General features: G+C 51.4%; 1 pseudogene across 1 annotated transcript; it reads right to left on the bottom strand.

The window, feature by feature from the left end:
• Window positions 1–1,366: 1,366 nt before the first annotated feature.
• LOC309355838 lies at window positions 1,367–7,214 on the bottom strand (annotated as a pseudogene). Its single transcript, XR_014173362.1, has 4 exons — window positions 6,880–7,214; window positions 5,711–5,761; window positions 3,284–3,475; window positions 1,367–1,587 (listed from the first exon to the last, which is right to left on the bottom strand). The product of XR_014173362.1 is annotated as an uncharacterized misc_RNA (transcript).
• Window positions 7,215–7,620: the final 406 nt, after the last annotated feature.

The raw sequence follows: 7,620 nt of genomic DNA, 5'->3' as shown, positions 1-7,620 counted from the left end.
AGCACAATAGTTATGCAAATGAAGGATCGAAAGTGACGTTCAGTGATTGGATAGTTTGTATGCAAATGAAGGATCGAAAGTGACATTCAGTGATTGGATAGTTTGTATGCAAATGAAGGATCGAAAGGTGACGTTCAGTGATTGGATAGTTTTAGAAAATGGCAACAGTTACATTGTTCTGGAGCTCTATATAAGCAGGCTGACTGAGGCCTTCAGTTCTGTTCTGTTCCAGCTTACAAATAAAGAGCTGCTTTGGAAGAATCGCTGTGTCGTCTGATATGTTCGCCCCCAACTTAACAGATTCAGCACGGACTGGAACAAAGGACAATGATCAGCTCTTCCCTCTGGGGGCAGGAAACTGCCAACTCCCCTTTGTCTCCTGGAAAGTACTCATGGGGAGGGGGAGAGGGGGAACCAGCCAGGTGACAGGACCCTCAGGTTACCACCACCACCCCTCCCTTAAGCCCTCCTTTCTGTGATGTATGTATCTGAGGGGTGGTCTTAGGTTACACCCCTTCTGTGATGTATGTATGATGTTTCTGGGGGTGGGCTTGATCTACAGGGTGGCAATGTCAAAAGTTTTTATAAGACCTTGCACACTATTCTTCTGGGTCCCTCCTCTCTCCTGCAAGTGAGGGGAGCACCCTCTTGCAACAGTTCAATAAAGGCCAAGCCTTCAGGCTGCTGTTTTGCTCCAAGTTATCCTGGTTGGTGTCTTTGTTTTTGTCCAAGGGAGCCCTCGGATTTCTCCGTTAACAATGCTCAGAGGAAATCTGATTGTTTCTTATGAACACTGTAAAGGGTTCTTTTGTTAATAAAACAGCCTGGACGAGGGGCTGGCGATATGCACTTCCTCCCAGAGTCTTGCTGGTCAAGCCTCATGTGTATTTTATTAATCAGAGTCCAGTCCTTCCTTGCTTTTGGGAAGCAACATGTTCTCTCTTCCGTGGGACAGCCCTTGAGATATTTGAAGATGGCTCTCTGATCTCCTCTCAGTCTCTCCTCTTTTCCAGGCTAAATATCCCCAACTCCTTCAACCGTTCCTCATCAGGCTTGGCTTCCAGACCCTTGATCATCATCTCAGTCACCCTCCCATTCCAGCTTGTCAATCTCCTTAAACCGTGGCGTCCAGACCAGATTCTAGTTGGGGTCTGGCGCGAACCAGTCTGTAACCCCCCCTCTGAAAAACACACCTGTGCCATGGCTGCCTGCCTGGGTAGTTCCTGGAGTGGAGGGCATTGCTGAGCTGCCTTGGCCCCCTCCCTCCCCCAGAGGGCAAGAGAAGGAGGAAATTATGCAACGGCAGCTTTAATAGCAAAAAACGTACACCCCCAAAGAAAGACCCCCCCCCCCACCCCAAGGGCTGTCAAGGGCCCTGCCAGGTGCCACACCCCCCGCGCGGCCGGACGGCGTCGAAAATGAAGAGGCCCAGGAGGACGCAGAGGGCAAAGAGCAGCGCCACGGCCAGGACCACGTAGACGGCGGTGGTGACGGCGAAGGCAAAGAGGAAGACGGTGCGCTGGCAGAAGGCGGGGTGGCCGGCCGGGTCGTAGTTGGGGGGGTAGATGGTGTAGACCCACACGTTGCCTGTTGGGAGAACGGGGGGCAGGGTTAAAGTGGGGAGGGGGCAGGCTCAGACAGGCACCCGGCTCAAGGGCACAGGCCTCCATGCAAATCCCAGAATTGTAGAGGGACACCCAAGGGACATCTAGACCTACCCCCCTGGGAGATTTTGTTGGGGGGCAAACAAGGGACTTGGGTGGGGAGGAGTAGGGGTCCCGCCTCTGACCTGCAGCTCTTCCCGAGACGCTTTTCTGCAGTGCTGCCCCCCCCAGCCCAGGAATCTGCAAGTACGTTGGCACCAAGTCGATGCCCCTTGCTCCCCTTTCAGGCAGGGAAGCACCCGCCTGCCTGCCCATCCGAGGCAAACCCACAATTCATTTGCAGGAGTTCCATCGAACCTCCTTCTGAAGACCCCTGTTTTGAATGGTTCATGGAGTCAGAAGGGGCACCCAGAGGCCATCCAGCCCAACCCTCCAGGATGTGGGAATCGCAGCTTAGGCATCCCAGTGAGACCTCTGCTTAGAAACCTCCAGGGTAGGAGCAATGGAAAGCCTTGGGCTCCCTTTTATGGGTGAAATAAAAAAATTAAGGTGTTTTATATATATAATATATATATATCATAAGTGTACCAAGCAAACACGTACATAAATATACAAACCACATGTCTGAAGCAGCACAGAAAAAAGGCCTGAAACAATTTTGACCCCCAAACTGACCAAACGATTTCTCTGCAAGGTCGAAGGAAAATGGAAAAGCCTCCCCATTGCCTTTTCCTTCACAAATCCTGTCTTAAGGGCACATTTAAGATATGAATAGGGTGTGAGCCTGTGACCTGGCTCAGGAACTGAGTATTTGTCATGACAAAAGACTGGCCAGGCTCCCCAGGCAATCCAATCAAGTGAGCATAAACAGGTAACCTGCCAGACAGGAGGTAAACAACGCACTCAGATTTCTGTTGTAGACCACCTTTTCTGTGATGTAGGTATGATGTTTCCGGGGGTGGTCTTGGACTCCAGGGTGGGCAATTTAAAATGTCTATATAAGGGTGGGCACACCTTGGTTCGGGGTCCTCCTCCTTTCCTGCGTGAGAGGGGAGCACCCTGTTGCAACAGTTCAATAAAGATCAGGCTTACTAGCTGCTTTGCTTCTCAATATTCTCTGCTTGGCCTCTGTTCTTTCCTCCTCCCGATGGAGAACCTGCAAAGGACTCTCTAAGGGCCCTTGTGTCCCCCATAAGGGCAGATTTTCGTTTATTACAGCGGAAAAAGAGGGCGTTTCCCTGCCTCTCCCCCTCGAACCCTGGAGATTTTGTTGGGGGGTGAACAAGGGATGGGGAGGAGTCCCGTTGCTGACCTGCATCTCCTGCCTGCCCATCTGAGGCAAACTCACAATTCATTTGTGGGAGTTTCATTGAACCCCCTTCTGAACCCCAGTTCTGAGGACCCCTGTTTTGAATGGCTCGTGGGAGAAGGGGCACCCAAAGGCCATCCATCCCAACCCTCCAGGATGCGGGAATCGCAGCTTAGGCATCCCGGCAGACCTCTGCTTAGTGATGGAAAGCCCCGGGCACCCTTTTAGGGGGAAAGGGTAGGTTTCCGCCCGGAGGGGTGCCAGGCCAGCCCCCACACACCTCCTCCGACTTCCACCTCATAAACACCCCCTTCTGCCGGGCAGCAGTTCCCGCCAGGTGTGTGGGGAAGAGGCAGGTGGGGAGACTCACCTGCCAGGAACCAGACGCAAAGGAAGAGGCAGCAGGCGGCCCGGAAGCGCTGTGCCCAGGGGTTGGGTCGGTCTGTGCCATCTCCACAGGGCAGGCAGCTGAGCAGCAGCAGCAGGAGGACGACCGCACTCAGGACGATCAGGTAGATGGGGATGAGAGGCTGCTGGGGGCACTGGCCCAGGTAGACTGCTCCTGCAGGTGGAGGCACAGCGGGAGAGGCTCAGCACCCGGGAACCCCGGACTCTTCCCCCTACGGGACGGCCTCTCCTGGTCTGCCCCGCAGAGGACCTTAAGGTCCATGAAGAACCATAGTTTGGAGGGCCCTAAGGAAGTCAGACTGTCCTCCCCCAGGGCCAGGGCCTTCTCAGTGGTGGCTCCGACCTGGTGGAATGCTCTGTCCCAGGAGACAGGATTTAACCTCCTTCCGTCGGGCCTGTAAGACAGAGCTATTCCGTCTGGCCTCTAATTTGAATTCAGCCTGATTTTTTATTTCCCTTCCCTTCCCTCACCTGCTCTGAGACCCCACAGCTAATTCTCCCCTGGTCTCCTTGCTGGCCCAAGTAGGACCAATTCAACCAGCTGGCCCTGGGGATTATCTAATTAATTTTTGATTTTTGAATTTTATAGTTATTCATGTTTTTATACTGTATTTTATGCTGCTTTTATAATGAAGTGTTTTAAATTTGTTGTTAGCCACCCTGGGCCTGGGTTTTTGAACCGGGAAAGGCGGGGTATAAATAACAAATTATTATTATTATTATTTTTCCTCCTGGCCGCAGATGCGGACTCCCCCACTGCCACTGCTGTTTCCCAGTGCTCAAAGTTAGGAGACCCCCCACAGTGCAAGGAATCACAGCTGCTGACTGCCCTTCGGGTGCAGCCCATTGCCAGGGTGGGGAGCCAGAAGGAGGCGCCCTGCCCCAAACAGCAGCCCCAAGAGGCAGCGTGGCTTAGTGGTTGGAGCCCCTGACTAGGACCTGGGAGAGACCAGGGTTCGAATCTCTCTGCTCAATCACATAGCTCGCTTTGTGTGACATTGGGGTAGTGGTCGCAGGGTGGTTGTGGGGATTAAAAGAGGAGGGTAGAGAACCTCGTATCCCATCTTGAGCATAAATAAAGCAAATACAATCCTATCATGGCAGCAGCAGGAGGAGGAAGACTCGCACCCGGCTCCAGGATGTTTGCCAAATAATCAGAGTTGGGGGAGAGCTATGCAGGCCACACGCAAAACCCCAACCAACTAGCTGAACAGCCACCGATCAGGGATTTTTTCAGTTGGGATTCCTTTATTTCAGGGGGTTGGACTAGATGTCCACATGGGCTCCCTCCCTAGTCTGGCCACAAACCAGGCCTCAAGCCCAGGACAGCAAGTGTTTCTGGATGAGCCTCTTAACAACACCAGCCACTGCCCAGAGCTTCCCTGAGCTGGGCTGGAGCTGGGTGCGAAACACTTCCCTCGCTTTGAGCTCAAGGTTTTTCTGCTCTTATCGCTTTCAAGACTGCATTTCCTTATCGCATTTCCTTCGGTTGCATCTGTACTTGCAGTTCTGAGCTGTCACAGATTGCAAGATAGCTGCTGATTTCCTGACGAATTAGTTGCTGCACATCTGCGGCAGGGGAAGGTATGTGCATGTTGTGGAAAAAGAATACGAACCGTAGAAAGAACCCAGCATTAAACACTGGTAGAAATATCTCTACACCTGTGCACAAAATCTGTTTAAACAGATAATGACAATAAAAACAGCACAGCACCAGCCCTTTCTTTAAAAGCAGCCTGTTCCCCAAACAAGGAAATCTCCAAGCCTGGCTTCTCCAGGGAGAGAGTGGCCAAACCGTCGAACTGCAGAACTGGAAGGGAACCCAGGGGTCATCTAGCCCAACCTGCGCCTGCAATGCAGGAATCTTTTGCCCAAGGCAGGACTCAAACCCACGACCCCAGGACTGTGAGCAATTAGGTATAAACGCTTTGTGCTGCAAATTCCCTTGCCCTGCAATGCTCTCTTGCTGAATCGGATCGGGTTAATATCGCCTTCCTTTAGTGGGTCGTGCAAGCAGCTATTCTGAATGATGCTTTTGTGCGCATGGTTTGGGGATGTTGGGGTGAGTTTCTAGAACTAAGGGGAGGCAAGGACTCAAAAAAACCTTGGGGAATCATTGGTCTAGTCAGTAGCAATGCATTAGCAGGTTAATCCAGGTTAATGCATTTTAATGTTGTATTTTAATTTTGTTTTTAAAGCTGTGCTTCAATCAGTTGCTTTTATATCTGGTGTTAGCCGCCCTGAGCCTGGTCTTGCCTGGGGAGGGTGGGGTATAAATAAAATTATTTATTATTTATTATTATTAATCCACAGGCGCAGAGACTGACAGGCAGACAGAGATCGAGTCTCTGCGCAAGGAAAGCATTGCACATTATTTTTCCGGACTCACCTACAACGATCCCGGCAATGATCGGGGCAGCGAACAGGATCTTCACCAGAACTGAAAGGAAGAAAAAAAATCTGAAATAAGAGATTTAATGATGGATTGGTTGCAGTATCGCCAGGTAAACGATGTCTTTAGCAGCCAATCAAAGTTTGGGTTCTGTTTTGTTTGGGGCTTCCATCTTGTTCCACTTGGTGGCAGGTGGGAGTTGTGATAGGAATTCTGAGGTCTTAGGTATATGTTAAATGTTCATAAGTGTACCAACCAAGCACATACATAGATCAGCACAGGAAGACCGACCTGGAACCATTTTGATTCCCAAACTGAGCAAATGTTTTCTCTGCAAGGTCAAAGTGGAAAACCTCCCCATTGTCTCTTTCCTCACAAATCCTGTCTTAAGGGTATGTCTGTGTATGAATAGCGTGAGCCTGTGACCTGGCTCAGGAACTAAGTATTTATCATTGCAAAAGACTGGCCAGGCTCCCCGGGGTATCCAATCAAGTGAGCATTTAACAGGTAACCTGCCAGACAGGAGGTAAACAAGGCACTCAGATTTCTGCTGTAGACCGCCCCTTCTGCGATGTAGGCATGATGTTTCTGGGGGTGGTCTTGATCTACAGGGTGGCAATTTCAAAAGTCTTTATAAGGCCTTGCACGCCATTGTTCTGGGTTCCTCCTCCCTCCTGCATGTGGGGAGTGAGGACCCTGTTGCAACAGTTCAATAAAGATCCGGCTTACTAGCTGCTTTGCTTCTCAATATTCTCTGGTTGGCCTCTGTTATCTTCTACTACCAATAGAGAACCTACGTAAGGACTCTATATGGGCTCTTGGATACCCCATAAGGGGAAAAGGGCAGATTTTTGTTTACAACAGTATGGGGCTTCCATCTTGTTCCACCTGGTGGCAGGTGGGAGTCCTGTCTCGAGGGTCTTCAATCAAGACCAAGCCGACTGGCTGCTGTTTTGCTCTGGTATTCCTGGCTGGGGTCCTTGTTTTTTGTCCAAGGGGGCCCTCAGATTTCTCCGTTCACAGCGGGGAGCAGGGTCCAGGGAGAAGGACCTCGCATGATGGTCACTTCTCACAGACGCATCACAGGGGGTGGGCTGGATGACCGCTGGGGGGCCCTTCCAACTCGACAATTGGCAAATTTGGGAAGGGAAGAGGCAGCGACTCACCCATCAGGACAGAGTGGAGCGTGGACTCCTCTGTGGCCATCAAGAGGGCCGAACGGCTGCCCTCCAGCAGCGGTGTCTCCTCGGGCATGGTGCCAACGGAAGCTGTGAGCCTAGGAAATAAAACCAAGCAGGTGGAAGGAACAGGAGCATATCCCCCCTCCAAGCTTTAAGTAGCCTTTGCTTCTCTCTTAGGGGCTGCTGGGACCAGGTGTGGCCAGGCCCCACCTGCACCTGGGAAAGAGATGATTGTGCTCTTGTCCTTGCAGGATCAGGCCCCGACATCCTGCCTGCAGTCAAGGGAAGGGAGGGCAGGTGAGCCTGGCATTGCCAAGTGCCAGCCCTGGGGCCAAATGCGCGCCCCACCTTGGAGTGGGGCTCATGGGTGGTGGGGGGGCACACTTTGCACTGGAGCACTTCCGATGCACAGGCAGTGGGGCTTGGTCAGGGGCGAGGGGGGTACACTCTGCACATGCACAGATGGCACCCAGTCTTCCTAATGCACCCTAGGCATGCGCACCAGGCAATAATAATAATAATAGTAATTAATAATAATAATAATTTATTATTTATACACTACCCTTCTGGCTGGGTTTCCCCAGCCACTCTGGGCAGCTTCCAACAAAACACTAAAATACAATAATCTATTAAACATTAAAAGCTTCCCTAAGCAGGGCTGCCTTCAGATGTCTTCTAAAAGTCTGGTAAGTCTTGTTCTCTTTGACATCTGGTGGGAGGGTGTTC

The sequence above is a fragment of the Podarcis melisellensis genome (assembly GCF_964234715.1).
Source record: "Podarcis melisellensis genome assembly, chromosome: 13".
NCBI lineage: Eukaryota > Metazoa > Chordata > Lepidosauria > Squamata > Lacertidae > Podarcis > Podarcis melisellensis.
This window is presented reverse-complemented; position numbering and strand designations above follow the sequence as displayed.